At 42.7% G+C, this 20025-nt stretch overlaps 1 pseudogene; it reads right to left on the bottom strand.

Moving 5' to 3' along the window:
* Positions 1-13050: 13050 nt before the first annotated feature.
* Positions 13051-13571, bottom strand: LOC114710967 (annotated as a pseudogene).
* Positions 13572-20025: the final 6454 nt, after the last annotated feature.

The following is a 20025-nucleotide window of genomic DNA, read 5'->3' as shown; positions in this document are numbered from 1 at the left end:
CCTCTTCCCCACCCTGATTCTCTGTACCCAGAGGGAGAATATAATGGGAGCTTCCGTCAAAACTGATGAAGAGGATGGGTTCTTTGTCCAGCAAGTTGCAATACTGCTGTGATAGAAGCTTTGAGTTACTATTGCATGCAGCCAATGCAAAGGAAGGCAAAATGAAGGGAAGGGGGGTGGGGATACCCAAGTCTATCTGGCATCATTGGAACCCCAATTCAATGGTACCTGAAGTCAGATTTAACTTGCAATTTTTAGTCAAAATATAAAATCAGGAAAATAGCGTTTACTTCATGCACCAAATAAAAATAGATAGCACAATCCAGGAGAGTTGAACCCAAAGGTTGTGGGAAACAACATGGCAGTGAGAGCCCAGCTGATGAAGCAACGGTGATAAAGCATGTTATTCTTGTCATGCATGACTATTAAAACATACATTCCTTTCCAGGGAGCTGTGCTCCCTGAGTGTACGTGTTCACTTCTAATTGGCTGAGAATTGTAAGGTCCGTGCTGACCTGGGAAACCTTGACTTTTGCTGGTGGGTGGAGCTTGCCTTTCTGAGGAAGGGGGCTGTTTTCAGTTGGGGTTATATTCCCATGGATGTTTGTGGGAAGAGCTTATTCAAACTGTGACTCCAGACAGTTCCCTGGCTGCCCCACTTTCATTATTCTCTCAGTTAGGCATGACTGTGGGCAGTGTTGCTCCTACTCCTTGTATTCTCTTGCTCAGTTCTCATGGGTTCCATCCCATGAGCTCCTGGCCTCTATCAAACACATACGCCTCTTTACAGAATGCAATTCAAGGACGGATTCTCTATATGACTAGTAGGAGGGTAATAACAAGAGTGAGATGTACCCCGTGTCAAGCCCCTCCTCCACATGTGAAACTTAACCAGTTGACCAGGTCAACTAATTGCCCTTTCTCAGTTAGGTAGAATAGATGGGCATGACTGTCCAGTCTCAGGACTACAGTCTCTGATTTACTGATATAAAATGCTCTAATAAGGACACATAGCTCCTCCTTATTGAGCAGTGAGTTTTTCAAGAATGCTCCTGTTGGTGCACAGCTGAGTCTAAATTGCTTATTTCATTAGTGTTTCTTAAAGAAAGGCCTCATTTAAGTGATTTTTAAAGAGCTTAAATATATTGATAAATGATTTCCCCCCTAATTTAAAAACTGTAGTTAAGGGGGAAATGCCCTAGAAAAACTCAATGTTCAAAGTATTTGAGTAGAAGAACTTTGTATGTGTCATTATTATATAGGGGCAGTGGGCAGTATTAAGAATAGTGTTAATGCAACTAGAGAGATGGTTCAGCAGTTAAGAGCACTGAATGCTCTTCCAGAAGTCCTGGGTTCAATTCCCAGTACCCACTCAACAGCACACAGTGGTCTGTAACTCCAGTTCCAGGGAACCTGACACCCTCACCCAGACATACACACAGGTAAAACAGCAATATACATTTAAGAGAGAGAGAGAGAGAGAGAGAGAGAGAGAGAGAGAGAGAGAGAGAGAGAGAGAGAGAGAGAGAGAAAGGAAGGGAGGAAGGGAGGAAGGGAGGAAGGGAGAAGGAGAGAAAGAGAAGTAAAGAGGAAAAGAGGAAGAATAGTGTTAAGGTGGAGGCAAGTCCTACCCATAAGGAATACATGTGGTTATTTCTTGCACGTTGACACCTGAACATTGCCATTTTGAATGACTGTAGTTTAAATCAGTTAAGACACTTATGAATTTGATGATGGACTTCAAGTGTCTGTCACTGTACTTCTATAGAGACTTAAGTAACCAGAAGGCTGGTGAGATAGTTCTAGAAAGAGAGGATTTTGTGAAATTGTTTTAAGTTGTGTTGTGTTTTTCAAAGCAGAGATTTGTGAATGATGATTTTAAATTGGTTTATAGATAAGAAAGGATTGTAGACTATTTTCTAAATGGTCTTAATAAATAAAAAAACACAGAGCCAAATATAGGGGTGAAAGCTTTAGAGTGATCAGGGAAATAGGAAAAGCCACCAGCCAACCTTACCTTACCAACTCTGCAGTTTCCAAAAAGAGGGACTTCCTGTCTACCTAGGCTTATATGCCTTGCTGTTCTGCCATCTGATTTGCTCTCTAACTATATCACTTCCTCTTCCTGTCTGTACAGGCCTCCAGAACTCTATGGTTGGGACTGGGATTAAAGGTGTGTGTCACCACACTTGGCTCTGTTTCTAGTATGACCTTGAACACACAAAGATTCTGCCTGCTAAGTGATAGGACTAAAGCATGTGCTACCACTGCCTGACTTCTTTGTTTACTTATAATGGCTTGCGATTTCCTCTTATCTCCAGGCAAACTTTATTTATTAAAGCACAAATAAAATATTACCACAGAAGATAAGAAAGAAAAATTGGGCACCCAGGATCTACAGGCCCCTTCACATGTGAGGCATCATTGTAGTTCCATACATATCGTCACTAGTTTAGGGAAAATTTCCACAATATCCATTCCTTCCTGAAATACACAAATTCCTGTTGCAACTACATCATGATCTCAGCAGTGCACTACTACTTTGGAGAAATGAAGTTTATCTCAGGAGGTTTATGGCTATTGAAAGGCAATTGTTGCAGTAATCAATTCAGTCAACTCCTGAGCCCTCTTTGGACAAAAAAGAAAAAAAAAAATCAAATCACAGCATCAGGATAGACATTCTGAGAAATTGAAGGATTTTTAGATCCTGATGCAAAGTTAGGAGAAAATTATATTCATTAAAAAAAAACTGTAAGGCATTACTGCCCTAGTATCAACCATATTGTTGATTTTTTTCTCCCAAGTAATAGTAAATATATGTGTTCATTTGTTTCTATAGGAATGCTAAAGACTACAACTAAGTCTTCTATTGCAGACCATTTGGCTCAGCCAGTACCTTTGCCAATAGGATGTTAGCATGAGATGGGAACTCTTAGAGTGACATGGGCCGGGGAGATGACTCAGTTGGTAAACTGCCTACCTTGTAAGCACAAGGACCAGATTCAGATCCTCAGCACCTGCTTAAATGTGTGAGACAGAGCCAGACACGGGAATCCCTGCATCTCAATGACAAGCTACTCTAGCCAGTTGGTCAGCTCTCAAAATATATGCTTGTGAGAGCAGTAGATGAAGACCTATTACCTTCTGGCCTCGGCATGCACATACACCTCCATACACACCCACACCCACACCCACATTAGTTCTTGGACTAACAGTTTTACTTTCAACTCTAATATCTCCTGCAAATTTCCATTCTTGTCCATGTTTTTTTTTTTTTTTTTTTTTTTTTTTTTTTTTTTTTTTTTTTTTTTTTTTGCATTTAATGGGCATGGTAGAGAATACCATTGCAGACTGGTACAAGGTACAAAAACCCTTGTTATTTCAGTCTTCTCTAGAGTGAGTTCTTGTATAGCTTAGGTTTTAAGAGACAATCCTTTAGTCAATGTCCCTTCTGTTTGTAAGAAAAACAAGGTCTTCATCCAAAGAGGTATAAAAGTCTTTTAAAAGTCTTTTAAAGCTAGAGCAAGTGGGCTGGGAGATGGCTGAGTGGTTAAAGTGATTGTCACAAAAATGTGAGGACCAGAGTTCAGATCCCCCAGACCCGTATAAATACTGAGTGGAAATGGCAGCCCACCTGCAGTTCCAATGCTCAGAAGGTAGTCATGGATCTCCAGAGTAAGCTGCTAGGCAGATTAGATTAGCAGCAAGCTCTGGCTCAGCTGAGAGACTCTGCCTCAAAGAAGAGGTGAAGAGTGATGGAAGAAGAATCCCGAGTTCAGCCTTGGGCTTCCACCTGCATGTGGGTGCTGTAGACTATTATTTTAAGGTGTGTTACTTTTGTTTATTCTCTGGAACATTTGTTTAATGATGCAAAGATGTGTTTGATTAAATAAAATTCACCTGTGGTCAGGAGGCTGCGTCAGCAACTAGCTGACAGGAAGTGGTAGGGAGGAGCCAGGTGGAGAAGGGCTTTTTGGAGGATATGAACAAGGAGAGGAGGTGAGCTACTTGCTATTCAGCCACTCTGAGGAGCAGAAGTCCACCTTAACCTTTGAGTCTTGAGTTCCTTAGACGGACAGAGTTTTAGTTAAGTTCCCTTGAAAGAGTTGATGCCTGAGGGAACAGAATTCCCTCAGGCTGCAGCTCTTGTGGCCTAACCACTGCTGGTAGGGACAGAGTTGCAGTTGCTGATTCAGACAGCCCTGGCTTAAAAGGCAGCAACAATTTAAAAAAAGGACAACATGTGGGTGCACATGTCAACCTGAATTCACACACATTTGTTCCTACATACCCAACTATATATGTGAACGCTGCACCACACACATTCACGCAAAAGAAAGAAAAATGAGAGCAAACGTCTTAGAGCAGTTGTAAACATAAAGTCATTCATTTGCTTGACAGTGGTTCCTCTTCTGTCCTAACGTCCTCTCAACAATGTTCTGCTAAATGCTGTAATTCTGGCAGGGGAGTCACTTCCCATTCTAACAGATATGTCTTGAACCAATCGCTTATCTCTGTATGTAGTCCATTAACAAAATGGAATGACAAGACCACTTCATCCGATCAGCCAATAAGACCACAGTGCTGTGGAAATATTTCTTCTAGGTGCATATGACAGCACACAGCATATCAAGTAGACAGACTGATAGAATCAGGGATTCTTGAAGCTTGCACACAAAGAACCTCGGATTTGCCTGTATCTTTAGTTTGTTTGTTTGTTTTCCAGGTCTGAAAAATACTTTACATTGGCTCAAAATTTGTCTGGAGACCAAGGTTCCAATTCCGCTTACACTGGTACACAAGTTCATTACCTTACCTTAGATGGCATCTGGTATGGAGAAGTTCATGAGGAAAGAGAAAGAATCAACAGGGCTAGTGTATTCAAAATAGTCAGGCAATGGAAGTAAACAGAGGAGAGTAAGGGCCCCCACTGGATCCAACCTGACTTTAGCCTTGAATTTATTAGCATGCTGATAAGATTCTTATAGGGGGAATGGGAGTGTAATTCTTTTAGAAACCTTTATATGCCAATTAAATAACGCATCCCATAGTTTGGGGAGATTTTATAACCTCTTTTCTCAAAACCCTTTAATAATAACTATTTTATCTAAGGTAGAGATCCCCAAAGTGGCCACAACAATTCTAAAGTACCCTTAGTGAAGGTCACTCAGGATGATTTTCCAAAAATATAAAATTCCACACTCTAGTTTTTGAACTACAGCTGGCCCTCAGACCTTAGAACACCAATGCCAGGACAGGAGCCCATTTGGTCCTTGGAACCCAGCATGTGGGCCACAGCATCAACCAAAAAGGAGCAAAGATTTAGTCCACCTTCCAAAGTCCCACTTCTTGCTGACTGTTCTTGTTAACTGAAGTGTGTCAACCCAGGATGTGGTTTTGTGCTTCAAAAGCCCGGAACAGTAAGGCTTGGGGCTGCATGATTTGGTCAAGTTCCCCCATGCAACCACTGACTATAAAGACTTTCTGTTGGCTTCAAGAGTCTGTGTGTTCTCTGAAGGAGTTACCCCATAGGAAAGTTTGTAAGCAGTCGAGTAGATGAAGCGAACACTAGCACTCCAGGCAGCAAGGAAGAAGTAGGCAATGGACTCTGTGGATTCCCCTGGCTTTGTAGCTTCTCTGGATTGTTTGTGTATCCCTGCTCTGACACAACCAGACCAAACTTACTGTAATACTGTGAAGGTAACTCACTGGGAAGACGTGAAAAGGAGGAGGAGGAGGGTCTTCTATGCAAATATGGAGGGTATGCTTAGTCTCCACCCAGTCTCTACCTTGGCCCAAACTCTTCAGTAACTAGGTACACTATGATAAACAGGAAAGAAAAATCCATGGAGTCTCTCCCAGAAGGGTCATGCTCGGTAGATAGAAAATCCTGTCCTCAACTGTGGTGGTTTGAATGAGAATGGCCCCTGTAGGCTCTTATGTTTAATACTTGGCTGCCAGTTGGTGGAGATGTTGGGGAAGGATTAGGGGGTGTGTCACTGGGGGTGGGGGTGGGCTCTGAGGTTCCCCACTATTCCTTTCTCTTCTTGCTACCTGCCAACCAAGGGGTAATCTCTCAGATGTTTCCTGCTGCCATGCTTGCTCTGGCACCATGGACTCTACCCTCTGAAACTGCAAGCCCAGTTCAACACTTTGTCTAAGTTGCCTTGGCCATGGTGTTTTAAAACAGCAATAGAAAAGTAACTAATATATCAGCCAACTTAACTCATTATACTGCCATTACCTTATCATTAAATTGTGAGGGTTTTTTAAAGATTTAATGTTTTAGTTTTAAGTGTGTGTGTGTGTGTGTGTGTGTGTGTGTGTGTGTGTGTGTGTGTACGTGAGTGCATGTGAATGTAGATGCCCAGAGGCCAGAAGGGTCAGATACCCTGGAGCTGGAGTAGTGCTGTGGGTGCCATGCGGGTGCTGGGAATTGAACTCAGGTCCTCTGCAAGAACAGTAGATACTTTTAACTGCAGAGCCATCTCTTCAGCTGTGGTCAGCTGTGGTGTTGACTGCTTTGAGAAGAGATACCCTAAGAGGGAAATTCAGTTCACCATAATTTGAGAGGAAAAAACAAAGCTATCATTTTCCCCAACGGATGTACCATCCACCTCATGCAGTCATTAAAGCTTCTGAAAACAAACCAACATCTTTCTCTGCTGCCCACCTTTGAGTGAGCCCACTCCTGAGTTGCTTGGAATATACTTTAGCTTTGCTAAATAAACCTGTGCTTAAATTCTCTCTCTCTCTCTCTCTCTCTCTCTCTCTCTCTCTCTCTCTCTCTCTCTCTCCCTCTCCCTCTCCCTCTCCCTCTCCCTCTCCCTCTCCCTCTCCCTCTCCCTCTCCCTCTCCCTCTCCCTCTCCCTCTCCCTCTCCCTCTCCCTCTCCCTCTCCCTTTCTCCCTCTCTCTCTCTGTTGAATTCTTTCCTCTAGGAAAACAAAAACCAAGAACCCTTTACCTGGTAGCAAATGTGATAAGAGAAGGACAGCCTCCAATCCAGAAAATTCCAAACTAAAATAGTCAGAGACTCAGCTTACAGTACTAGGACCCAGCTTCTACAGCTAGGGTGATGAAGGGCCTTGTTCTCTGCCATGACTGACTACTTGAAATGCACATTCCTTTTAGGGTAGCAATACTGCATAAGCTTGTTGTAGCTGACTGGCTAGGAATTTTAAGGTCATGCTGACCTGGGAAGCCTTGGATCTTGTTTATGGTTACAGCTTGCAATTCAGGGAGATAAGAATAGTTTTAACTTTTGGCTGGGTGACAGTGGATGTTTATTCTTGGGTAGTTTAATAACAGTCTCTAAAAAAGTTTATCGTTAGCAAGTTATATGGAAAAACAAATTGCTGGGGTAGGGTGCTGCTTGTTTAAACTCATTTGAGCCTCAGTCAAGAGTCCTAACTAACATTCTGGTCTTCTGTGCAGTGGTGTGCTAGTAAATGTTTACTGACCTGTTCTCTTTGGGAGGGGAAAGGAAAATACCTGATGTGTCACGCTTTCCTATTGTGTAGTCTAAACATTCCCACTGTGAGCACACAAGCTATCAACATGATGCTTATGCACTTGCATATACTCTGAAAAATGTAGTCATCAGCTTTTACAAGCCAGATTCAGGATACTTTCCTCCTTCTCCTTCCTTCTTCCTTCTTCCTTATTCTTCTTCCTTCTTCCTTCTTCCTCCTCCTCCTTCCTCCTCCTACTCCTTCCTTCTTCCTCCTTCCTCCTCCTTCCTTCTTCTTCCTTCCTTCTCCCTTCCTCCTTCTTCCTCCTTCTTTCTTCTTCCTCCTCCTTCCTTCTTCCTTATTCTTCTTCCTTCTTCCTTCCTCCTTCTTCCTTCTTTTTCTTCTCCTTCTTCCTTCTTCCTCCTCCTTCCTTCTTCCTCCTCCTTCCTTCTTCCTCCTCCTTCCTTCCTTCTTCCTTCCTCCTTCCTCTTCCTTCTTCTTCCTCCTCCTTCCTTCCTTCTTCCTTCCTCCTTCCTCTTCCTTCTTCTTCCTCCTCCTCCTTCCTTCTTCCTTCCTCCGTCCTCTTCCTTCTTCCTTCCTCCTCCTCCTTCCTCCTTCTTCCTTCTCCTTCTTCCTTCCTTCTTCTCTTTCCTTCTTCTCCTTCTTCTTCCTCCTCCTCCTTCCTTCCTTTCTTCTTCCTTCTCCCTTCCTCCTTCCTCCTTCCTTCTTCCTTCTCCTTCTTCCTTCTCATTCTTCCTTCTTCTTCTTCCTACTTCTTCCTCCTTCTTTTCCAAAGACCAAGTCAAAGTCATCAACTTCTTCTGAGAGCAACTTGGCATGAGCACTTCAACCAACACTGTTTGGTAAGTCCAACAGGTCCTGCATTTAGCTGTTTATACTTTCAGCCAGCTTATTTCCCCTTTGTCCCACATAAAAGGGTGTCTAAATGCGTGGAGGGTGAGAGACCTTGGAGAACTCAGTCCTAAATGGGATGTCTTCATCAAAACCTCTCTTCAAGGCTCAGAGACCTATGTGGCAGAGGAGGTGGAAAGATTGTAAGATCCAGGGGTGGTAGTGGATGCCCAGAAAAAGCATCTTCTAGACACAACAGGTTGATGCACATATAGACTCACAGAGACTATGACAGCACTCACAAAACTTGGACAAGTTCAAACCAGACAAAATCCGAGCACCAAGAAGGGTAAATGAACACAAAGTCCCACCCCTTGCAGGAAACTGTTTGCAATTGATATCTTCTGCAAAGGGAAAATCTGTATTCTCCCATGAAGTGTCACTGGGTGTACCAACCACATTTCAGTGCAGGCTCTGTGCCCAGGAGTAGTTGACTAACAGAAAATAAATTCCATTTTGTATGTGTGCTTTTTGTTCTGATTTTGTTGTTGTTGTTTGTTTGTTTTTCTCTTTTTGGTCTTTAATGATTTTCATCATTTGTTTTGGTTTTTGTTTGTGTCATTACAGTGAGATAGAACATGAAGCTGGGTGGGTAGGGAGTGGGTAGGATCTGGGAGGAGTTGGGGGGAAATATGATCAAAACATATTATATGGAAAAAATAATAAAGAAAAGGATGTCCAGTGTCCTGCGTATTCTCTCAGCCTATTCATCATGTTGGACAAAGAAATGAGACAACTTTACCTTACCATGGCTAATTTTTTAAGAATCCATGCTGGATCCTAAAGATCACTCTCTGTTCTGAATGGCAAACCACCAGCTCAACACTCCAGGTTAGAGTCTTGATTGCGCAGCCATGGTCTCTGTACTGTTTGAATCCATTCTATTCCTTTTTTCCTCTGGAAACTTGAAGGTAACTCCATGTAGTCTTTGTCAGTGTCTCCTTCCTTTGCTCCCTTCTTAGGATGGGGTCTCATCTAGGTAGTATAGACTGGCCTCCCACCGCAATCCTCCTGCCTCAGTGTCTCAGGTGCTACTACAGTAGGTATGCATTACTGCATCCACCAGTCTATTAACGGTCATCAACCATTCTGTGCCACACAGTGGGAAAATCAGAAGCAAGTGGAGCTGCCATTTTGTATAACCTTACCGTTTCCATCTTTGTAATTTTGCCAGTATCTGACTTTCTCCTAACAGATTCTCAATTCAAATATTTCCAGAGGCCTGCTCTACTTAAAAAACCAGAGTTCTTTCCTAATCTGCCTTCAGCATTCAGATCGAGTCCACCATAAACAATATTTTCTGCAGCCCTTTGATGTAAACATACTGCCACAGAGATAATATATTCCCCTCTCCCCCCCCTTAGTCAAAAGCCCTTCCCTGCCAGCCTCTTTCAGGCTGTGGATTTCCAAGCAGCACAGCACCCTCTTTTTTTTTTTTTTTTTTTTTTTTAAGGCTTCAAATGTATTTTAATAAGGTGATGCTGCATTACTGCTCCATTTCTCAGAAAAATTTCAAATGAAAAGGTATTAGGGAAAAAATCAAACACAGTACACCAATAAAAAGTGCACAGCGGAACTACCAAGATAGGCAAGGCTAAGAGCGATGGTCAGACCTTCAACACACAGCAGCCCTGTTTCCAAGATTGTACTAGGCCTATCAAGAAAAGTGTGAACAGCAGTATCATACACACAAAAGGTCATTCATTCTTGAGCGGTCCTTAGTCAAGAAAAAGATGGAGGCAAGTTAACACAAGACTTTTTTTTTTTTTTAAAGATATATACTAAAATGAAAACCTCTAAGAGAAAATGTCTTCCTTAGGACATGAAGGCGTTATATATGATATATAACAGAACCATATGTATGCTGTAACCTCTGTGGATATTTGTCTGAATTCTTGCCTGGGAATGAATGGAGGAACATTAATTATAACTCCTTTTCCTTTCTAGGATTTCTCCTGAAGTGTTCAGCTCTCCAGTAGATCATATTTTCCACGGGATACTCTGGCCACCAGGAGTCCTTGCAAAGGCTGTGGTGGTCCTCTCTTTGAGTTTGCTGTGGTCACACATGTTCACGCAATAGGAACAGGCTCCAAGACCTTAGCTACTAATAGCTACCCATTAAAAATGATTTCATCCAGTGTTTATTCTCTCTCTCTCTCTCTCTCTCTCTCTCTCTCTCTCTCTCTCTCACACACACACACACACACACACACACACACACACACTATCTCCCTGCCCCCCATCCTGGAGAGGGTCTCACTGTGTAGGCCCTGATTGGTCTGCATCTTGACACATAGACCAGGCTGGCCACAAACTCACAGATCCATTTGCTTCAGCCTCCCCTCTGGGATGCTGGGGTTAAAGACATGAACTATCATGCCCAACCAATGAGTCCTCTTTCTTTGCTTTCATTCATCTGTTTGAGGAGCTCTTAGGTTTGAAGGACTGTACTGATGAGTGCATTCGTCTCCATCTCTGGGGACATGGCATGTCGTTGACTGAGACTTAGGAGTCTAAAAGCTTTGCCATATCCCCAATGCCCCAAATCCTACTCTTGGGTATCATCTACACAGCTCACTCTTCACCTCCCAAATCTTATTCCAGCTGCCCTTCAGGACAGAACATGAAAATAAAAACTGAGTCTCTGGGTTGTCAAGCCAGGAAGCAACCTAGCCCCAGCATTCAAAGGGGAGTCTTTGTTCTTAGGTCTCATCTGTGTTACTTGCTGACTATGACCTTGGGCAAGCCACTTTAACCTCTTGCCTTTTCTACTGCATAGCGCCAGGGAAGGCATGAGACTTCTCCGTCAGAGTTAAGAATGAAATGAGATGACACCCACACAGGTGGGTGAGAGTGGAGCGTTGCACACAGGTCAGCTGTTAGTGACATTACAAAAGCTTCTTGTAAGATATGAGGATGTGGCATTGATTCAGAGTTGTGGAGTTTAACCAAGCCATCATCCACTCGTGATCAAAAGGATCTACGTGACTGATTCGGCATCACAATGGAAGGAGAAAAAAGGCTAATGTGTTTGCTTAGCCCATTGATCTTCATGTCTCTTGACACCTTTACTAGTTCAACTGAACACTCTGACTATTGAAACTGCTTTCAGCCTTAGATAGCTTAAGTGGAACGGTGGTTCCTGAGAAGCACTATAATTAACTCTGCTGTGTCACCCAGAACAAACTCTTCTCTGGTCCCTAGCTTCCAGGGAGAGGAAAAGGGGGCGGAGGAGAGAACAATTGACTTGTTTTCCTGTTAGCAACTTAATGTTGGTAATTTAGAACTGATAAAAGTAATTGCTGTTCTTATCGGTATGTTGTCTAGAAGTGTGTGTGTGTGTGTGTGTGTGTGTGTGTGTGAGAGAGAGAGAGAGAGAGAGAGAGAGAGAGAGAGAGAGATGGGGGGTGGGGAGGGGAGAGAGAGAGAGAGAGAGAGAGAGAGAGAGAGAGAGAGAGAGAGAGAGAGAGATGGGGGTGGGGAGGGTAGAGAGAGAGAGAGAGAGAGAGAGAGAGAGAGAGAGAGAGAGAGAGATATGGGGGTGGGGAGAGGGAAAAGAGAGAGATTGAGTTTTCTTTAAATCCACTGGTTACTGATAAAGTCTCAAGAAAGGAAAGTAGTCAAAAGATTTGGGCTTGGCCTATGCTATACACATCTCGTCTCCTATTTAAAATAAACTTTTAGAAATCAGGTTTTACATCAGATTTAATAAGCTTAAAGAAGTTTATGATATTGATTACCTGTGAATATCATTATGTAAATAATATCAGGAAGAAAAAGATTACTTACAAATTCAGTGTGTGTATGTATGCCAGCTTGGGCTCCCCCTGGCAAGGCTCTCAGTGTCTCTGAGCCTGCTGACCGCAGATCTGTCATTAGGTTTTCTGAGCTGTTGCCCACTTAGCTGCCCTGCAGGAGATTTGGGGACTACTCCCCAACACTGTGTATAGGAGCCCACACAAAGACGTGTAGTTTGACAAAAAGATGCAGTTGGGGTAGATCACGGCTGCTTTTTAAGAAGATACAGCATGTTCTTATTTATCTGCCTTCTCTCTCCTTCCTTCTCTGACTGATTATCTTATTAAAATAGATCATAATATGCTTTCCTCATAGTCACTAATGCCTTGCTAAAATCCTTCCCAGGCCACTGGTGTAACAGCCATTTTCCTGCTGATGGGATTTCCTCTCCTTCCCTCCCTCACTCCCTCCCCACCTCTCCCCATCCTCTCCCCACCTTCTGTGACCCACACAATTTATTTTAATTAGCATCATGAATAATCTTTTTATGAATACATCAGATCATCACATTTCTGCTCAAGACCCTGAAGTGACTCTCCATTTCATCACCAATGAAAAACCAAAACCCTAATATTATTGACATAATGATATTCATATGTAATCAATGACTTAAATTGCTTTTTTTTTTTAAGCTTGTAAGTATGTTGTAACAGGCAGAGGGCAAAGCAGAGCCTGCCATCTCCCAGCTGTGGCCCAGAGCCACAGAATTCACCCACATACCTGTGAAAATTTAACACCAGGACACACCACTGCTCAAGCGAAGAGTCAGTTCTAAGGGGCCTCACCTGGCACGACAGGAGATGCCAAGGCAGGTATGCGATGAAAGGTATGCATGGAGGGCAGAAGGTATGTCAGGGGGCAGGGGAGGCCCCACCTGCCCAGGCCACACTAATTCCTCAGGGCAGCCAACCAGAGACAGCTGGTCTTTCGGACCGTGCAGCGCTTTTGCCCACAGCAGAGGCAGCTTCCAGAAGCTGTTTGTGCTGGTCATTTTTCCCATCAAGCTGCATGATGAGGAGGCTGTCACCTGCTCCTGAGGGGTAGTCAGACATGGTGGCCAAGCATGCAGAATCTCCAGGTTTGATGTGCGCATGTCCAGGTTCTGTACAGGCTGCTCCAACCTGTCCGTGACTGCAGACATCTTCTGTGGATCCTTGGCACTTAGGGCCTTCTCTAGAGCTTTTGTCACTTGTGTCTTGCTCTGAGTCAGTCCCATCATGGTCACGGCTTTCTGCACCTTAGAAACCACTGCATCAACATGGGACATATGAGCAAACTTCTCAATTTCCTGTCCTCCTTTGCTTTTGGCCTGCTCAGCCTTGGAGTCCCTTCTCTGCCTTCTTGGCTAGCTTCTCCAGCTGCTTCACCACGCATTCAACAGGACTCGGGGATGGTCCATAGCCAGTCATACAGCATAGGGCTGTGGCACAGGATACCACCACTGACTCTTTTGCTTGTTTGTTTTTTGAGATAGGGTTTCTCTGTGTAACTGCCCTGGCTGTCCTGGAACTCACAGAGATCCTCCTGCCTCTGCCTCCCAAGTGCTGGGATTAAAGGCGTGCGCCACCACTGCCCAGCTGCTACTGGCATTTTAAAAGTAGAAAAGGTTTGCAGACATGGAGAGGGGAAAGCAACCACAAACATAACACACACATTAACACACCTTTTCAGCTCTTGGCCACACATATAGATTATGTCCATATCTTGGAAATGAGTTTCAGCAATACTGTAAGCAGATTGTTTTCCTGGGCAAGTTCCGTCTGCCATTATCAGGACTCTGTGGATTGCTACCAAATAACCAATGTAAGAACCCTTAGAGAACCTGGCACCTGCCAGATAATGGATGAAGCTTAGGGTATTTGGTGCTTGCTGCCATTACCACAGGTTCTGACTGGCTTGACAACTCTGGCATCTGACAGATACTCTCCCGAGCCAGGGTACCCCAGCAGACCTCTTCAGTGGTCCCTCACCCTAACCTTTAATACTGTTGGAACTACAGTGCTTAGACCCCACACCACAGGTACCCTGCAGGCATCCTCCCTTGGGGACTCAGTGCAGGTAGCAGCTATCAGAAAGACAAGGCTTGTTTTCTCTAACAACTTTCATTCTCTCTCTCTCTCTCTCTCTCTCTCTCTCTCTCTCTCTCTCTCTCTCTCTTTCTCAGCACAAACTCACTTCTCTTCGACTTCCAAATTAAACAAACAAACAAATAAAAACATTGTTGGGGGAGCCGGGGGAGTCTTCTCAGAATTCTCGATTTGGATCCTGAAACAGCAAAGTTATAAATTACCTACTCAGTCAAGAGACTCAAATATACTAAAATCAAGAAAAGCATTATAAAAATATCTTTTCATCTTATCTAAGTCACAAGCAGTAGTAAAGAGAAGTTAAAACTGTAAAAGCAAATCCCCCTATCTTATACAAACAAGTGCACACGGCATAAATCTAGCAGCTGGTACCCTGCCCAGCAGTTTGAGAAAGGAGACAAAGAGTAGCTTCTTAGGGACTCCAGCTTGCAGACCAATCCCTGCTCCAGGGAGACATGACCTTGGCTATGTCAGGAAAAGTTCCTGGGCTGGCAGCTTTGTAAAGTGTGAGTCATAATCCTGTCACCAAACAGAGGCTCAATCTTTCAGAGAGGAGAGAGGGGGGATGGGGCTTGAGAGCCAGGTTCCCAGGGCCCCAGTCAGTAACCCAGAATGACAGTTTCCTGATTGAGTGAGGGATGTGTAACTTCCGAGCAGATCCAACCTGAAGTTCCATCTCTAGGTAATGTCATTGAGTGTCTGCCGAGCACCGGATGCCGTGGCTACAGCAGTGAGCGTGACAAACTGGACCTCGCCCTTGCGTGCTTAACATCTGTTCTTCTTCTACCTGTAGGGAAGCCACACACCAAGTCAATTTATGATCAGAATGCTGCGTTGGGAGCCTGAAACCAAAAGCAAGATTATAGTAAGGTGCGCAGCGTTAGAGCGTTAGTGGTGCCCAGCCCGGCAGTTCGTGAAGTCAGGCCTGCCCACGTGTGGGTCTGTGAGTCTAGTGTCTTTTCCTGGAAATGGGAACTAATTTGGGGGGGTTTCAGGTCTTTTTTCCTCTCTTGTGTGGTACTGGGGATTGAACTAGGATCTCATATGTGCTAGGCAAATGCTATACCACTGAGGCACATCTTCAGCATTCAGACTTTTTCCTACCTGTCTCTGGATCTCTCTGTTCCTCTCCCTCTTTTTCCCCCTTAAAATATTAAAGTAACTGTAAAGAATAGAGCCAGGTATTGTGGTACATGCTTATAATTCTAGCACTCAGGAGTAGAGGTAGGATCTCTGAGTTCAAGGCCTGAATGATCTATAAAGTGAGTGTCAGGAGAGCTAGAGCTGTGCAGTGAGACTCTGTCTCAACAAAACAAAACAAATAATAAAACAAATTGCAATGAAAATAAATTTGGTTTAAAAACTGTAAATAATACAATGATAATGACTATGAACACTCATTCCATCTGGGTTTCCCATGCTTAACATCTTAACTCATATATTTCCAGGCATTTTTCTCCTTTAAAGGAAAATCCCCCCCCCCTTTTTTTTAGCAAAAAATAATGCATGCTTATTATGAAGAAATGGGAATAATTAAAATGCTTAAATATAATCACCCAGAATATGATACCTGGAAATATTTATTATTAATGTTAGTTGGAATTCTAATTATTTATTTTAGATAGTCTTATTTTGGAGCATAGACTGGCTTCAAATTTGCTGTGTCTTGAATTCAAGATCCTCCTGCCTCAGCCTCCCAAAAACTGAGATGCTGTCATGTACCACTACACCCAGCTTGGTCAAACACTTCCTTATAAACACATTCAATTTGAAGACAAGTAGATTAAATGGCAACAATATTTTTGCTTTTTAAAAAAGCATCCTGCTCTACGTGATTTTTTCAGATGAAAAATATTAAAGCCTGTCAAAATTAGCAGAAAAATAGAAATAGATAAAAATAAAAGAATAGACTTCAGAATAATTTTATTTTTATCTATAAGAGAAAGATAATTTAACTTTAAAAAAGTAATTGTGAGAAACATTGACATCAGATGTTTATAAAAGCATTTTATTAGCATATATAATGATTTCATTATGACATCTCACACACATGCTGGGGATATCTTTCTGTACACTGTGAATATGTGTTGCTCCCATTGGCTAATAAATAAAGTTGTTTTGGCCTATGACAAGGCAGCTTAGAGGCAGGCAGAGAGACGGGAAGAAGAAAGGCAGAGAGAGATGCCAGCCTGCCACCCAAGGAACAACATGCCAGCAGATCGATAAGCCACGGAACACATGGCAAAACATAGATTAACAAAATTGGGTTAATTTGAGATATAAGAGCTAGCTAGCAAGAGGCCTGCCATAGACCATACAGTTTGTAAATAATATTAAGCCTCTGAGTGATTATTTTATAAGTGGCTGTGGGACTGTAGGGGACTGTAGGGGACCAGGCAGGGTCGGAGAAAACTTTCAACTACACACACACACACACACACACACACACACACACACACACACACAAAATGCATTTTGATCACATTCACCACCTTTACCTCTCTCCTTTAAAGGTTTTTGTAGGTGATGTCAGTTGCCTTTTTGCTACAGAACACAGCATTTGAATACACATTTGTCTTTCCCCTTCTCCAGAGCTCTCATTTTTCTTTGTACACACAGATATGCAGATATATGTGTTTGTACACACAGATATACAGATATGTATGCATACGTTTACTGACCAGTACTGTATATTTTGCTGTCACATATTTAACCACTGTCTATTTCCTTATTCCCATTATTATTAGCTTAATACTAACTGAAGTTGATCCAGTCTTTAGTCTTGTTTTTGTGTCTTCATTCATGAATTCTTTATTTAAATGCCCTATAAATCAGCTGGATGCTGATTGCAGGTTACTGTGTATCAGCACTGTACTTAATGAGTCCTTGCATGTATGGAAATAACACGCTTCATGTCTTTAAATGTGAAGTAGCCTCCTGGCTGGGTACGATGTCACCAAGTCACACTTTTTTCCCTCAGAACTTTGTACAATGGCTTCCCTGTCTCTTAGTATTAAAATTGTGCTGTGGAGAGGTCTGGAGCCTGGCTAAAGTTCAGCCTCTGAAGGAGCTTGCTTTTGACCTGCATGTTAAGCTTTTAATTTTCAATGGTCAAGTAGGCTAGATCCAAAATTTCCTTGCCCCATTGATCTGAAGATTGTTTTATATAGTTATGTGTTTTGTATGTTTTCTGCTCTCCCTAAATGGAATTTTGCATCTTAAGGAACCACTTATGGTGCTGTTTGGTTGCCTTATGTCATTAGTTCCTCTCTCACTGACTTAGTAGCTGCCTATCTCCACTGAGATTATCCTGTCTTCCCTCTTATTTTCAGTGTTCAACTTGCTTCTTCTCTACTTCATTATATCTATAGTTGGTATGGCTCCTCATATGTTTACGGTCTCACTTCCTGTCCTATAATCTTTCTTTTCATCTTGTTTATCTAATTGATAGAGCTCATTTGGAGGTCCTTCTACAGGAGTAACTGTCCTGCCCTCCTACTCGGCAGGCAGGGTGACCGAGGGCCTACCCTGTTTTTGTTGCGAGACCTGTTCATCATCCTTTCTGTAAATGGATCTGTATTTTTTAAAAAACCATTTTAAAGTTATGGAGATATGCCCCTTTAAAACATTTTATTTGGCCAGGTGATGGTGGCACACACCTTTAATCCCAGTACTTGGGAGGAAGAGGCAGTGTAGATCTCTGTGAGTTTGAGGTCTACAAAGTGAGTTCCAGGACAGCTGGGACTATTACACAGAGCAACCCTGTCTAGAAAAATCATTTCAGGAGAGACCTTTAGCCAAATAAAGCTACTATCCCTTATTTCCAGGATGACTAGATGTTGCATATCTGCTAACACGATGCTCTTGCACTGTATCTAAGGTGCACACCACTTATGAAATACTTTTTGCTGAAGGTATTTAATCTGAATCTCATCGCCAGATTCAATTTCCAACTTATGAAAAATACATGTGAGACAGAAGTAGGTGTTATGTGTAGAGTGTGAATGTCCTACATAGGCTAATGTGCTTGAACATTTGATGCCAGCTGGGGACATTGCTTTGGGAGGCTGCTTCAAAATCCCAGGGCCTTAAGGCCTGTATGATGGACATGGGCCACTAGAGGTAGGCCTTGATGATCGAAGCTCACCCCTGCTTCTTTTTCTGTTTCTTATTTATGATCCACTAAGATGTGAACAAGCTGTGTTACAAGTGCCTGCTACCATCCTTACCCCACCGTGATGGACAGGAGCTGGGAGCAGAAATCAATCTCTCCTCCCTTTAGCTGCTTCTATCATGTGTTCATTCTGTTCCAGTGGTAACAGCAGTAACAGTCCCCTGTTCATTCTGTTCCAGTGGTAACAGCAGTAACAGTCCCCTGTTCATTCTGTTCCAGTGGTAACAGCAGCAATAGTCCCCTGTTCATTCTGTTCCACTGGTAACAGCAGTAACAGTCCCCTGTTCATTCTGTTCCAGTGGTAACAGCAGTAACAGTCCCCTGTTCATTCTGTTCCAGTGGTAACAACAGTAACAGTCCCCTGTTCATTCTGTTCCAGTGGTAACAGCAGTAACAATCCCCTGTTTATTCTGTTACAATGGTAACAGCAGTAACAGTACAGTAGGCTAAATGACCCCACAAGACAGCTGCAAAACCAAATGTGTCACTTTTTAAAGAACTGAATGGGACGGAGATATATTAGGCAAAAAGAAACTAAAGAGACAAACCAATCAAGCAGTGTATTGTTCTTGACTGAGTTTTGTTATTTTTAATAGATAATTGAGATAATTGGAAACATTTTGATATGCACAAGATATTGATATTACTGGAATTGTGATATAAAGCCGTCAAATTTTGTACTTGCAATAATATATGTTATACATTTATATAATAACATCTTTGTTTTTAGAATACACATATTGTGGTATTTAGAAAGGACATGTCATAATTGTGGAGAGAACTTCTGGGTCTCCTATATTTCTGCACACTTCTTTTCTCATTTGAGAATTTTGTATAATGTGTTTTGATCATATTCACCTCTCTCCCCAAATCATCCCAGATCCACCCTCTTTCCCTTCCCACCCAATTTTGTATCTCTTTGAAACATCACACACACACACACACACACACACACACACACACACACACGTCTACTTTGTGCTGTCCATACATTCTTTGATGTGTGGCCTTTCACTGGAATAAGGTGGACATACCAGAGGCTGGCTACACTTTGAAATAAAGCTGACTCTCCCTCTCCCAGCAACTAACATTTGCCAGTAGCTCTACCGCTATGGGTGGCTACACTTTGAAATAAAGCTGACTTGCATTAATCTGTGGGTATGTGATAAGACATTAGTAGTTAAATACTATGTCCCTTTAGCAGAATAACACAAATAGGATCTACCCTAGAGCTTATGAGCTGTCTAGTCACATGTTCTTGGCCTAGCAACAGTGCTAGGTATGTTTTCATCTTGTAGAACGTGACTTCAATCTAATCAGAATATGGTTGGTTACTCCCGTGATGTTCATACCACGGTTGTACCAGTGGGCATGCCTTGTCAGGCCAGTCATTACTGTAGCTCCCTGCATTCACAGCTGGATAAAGTTGATTACTTTTATTATCCAGGAGTGTGCTTAACACATTTCAGCAGCAGTATGAAAGCCAGCCAGTAGGGATGAAACTTCTAGATCAGTAGCAGCTTGGTATCTTCATATTCTGTTACTGAAGTATATGGTATCTTCAGCAACAGAGTTTTACAAGTTCTGGAGGATAGCCAATAA

This window comes from Peromyscus leucopus, chromosome 1 (assembly GCF_004664715.2).
Source record: "Peromyscus leucopus breed LL Stock chromosome 1, UCI_PerLeu_2.1, whole genome shotgun sequence".
Lineage (NCBI taxonomy): Eukaryota > Metazoa > Chordata > Mammalia > Rodentia > Cricetidae > Peromyscus > Peromyscus leucopus.
Note: the sequence above shows the minus strand (reverse complement) of the source record. Positions and strands in the feature narration are given on the sequence as shown.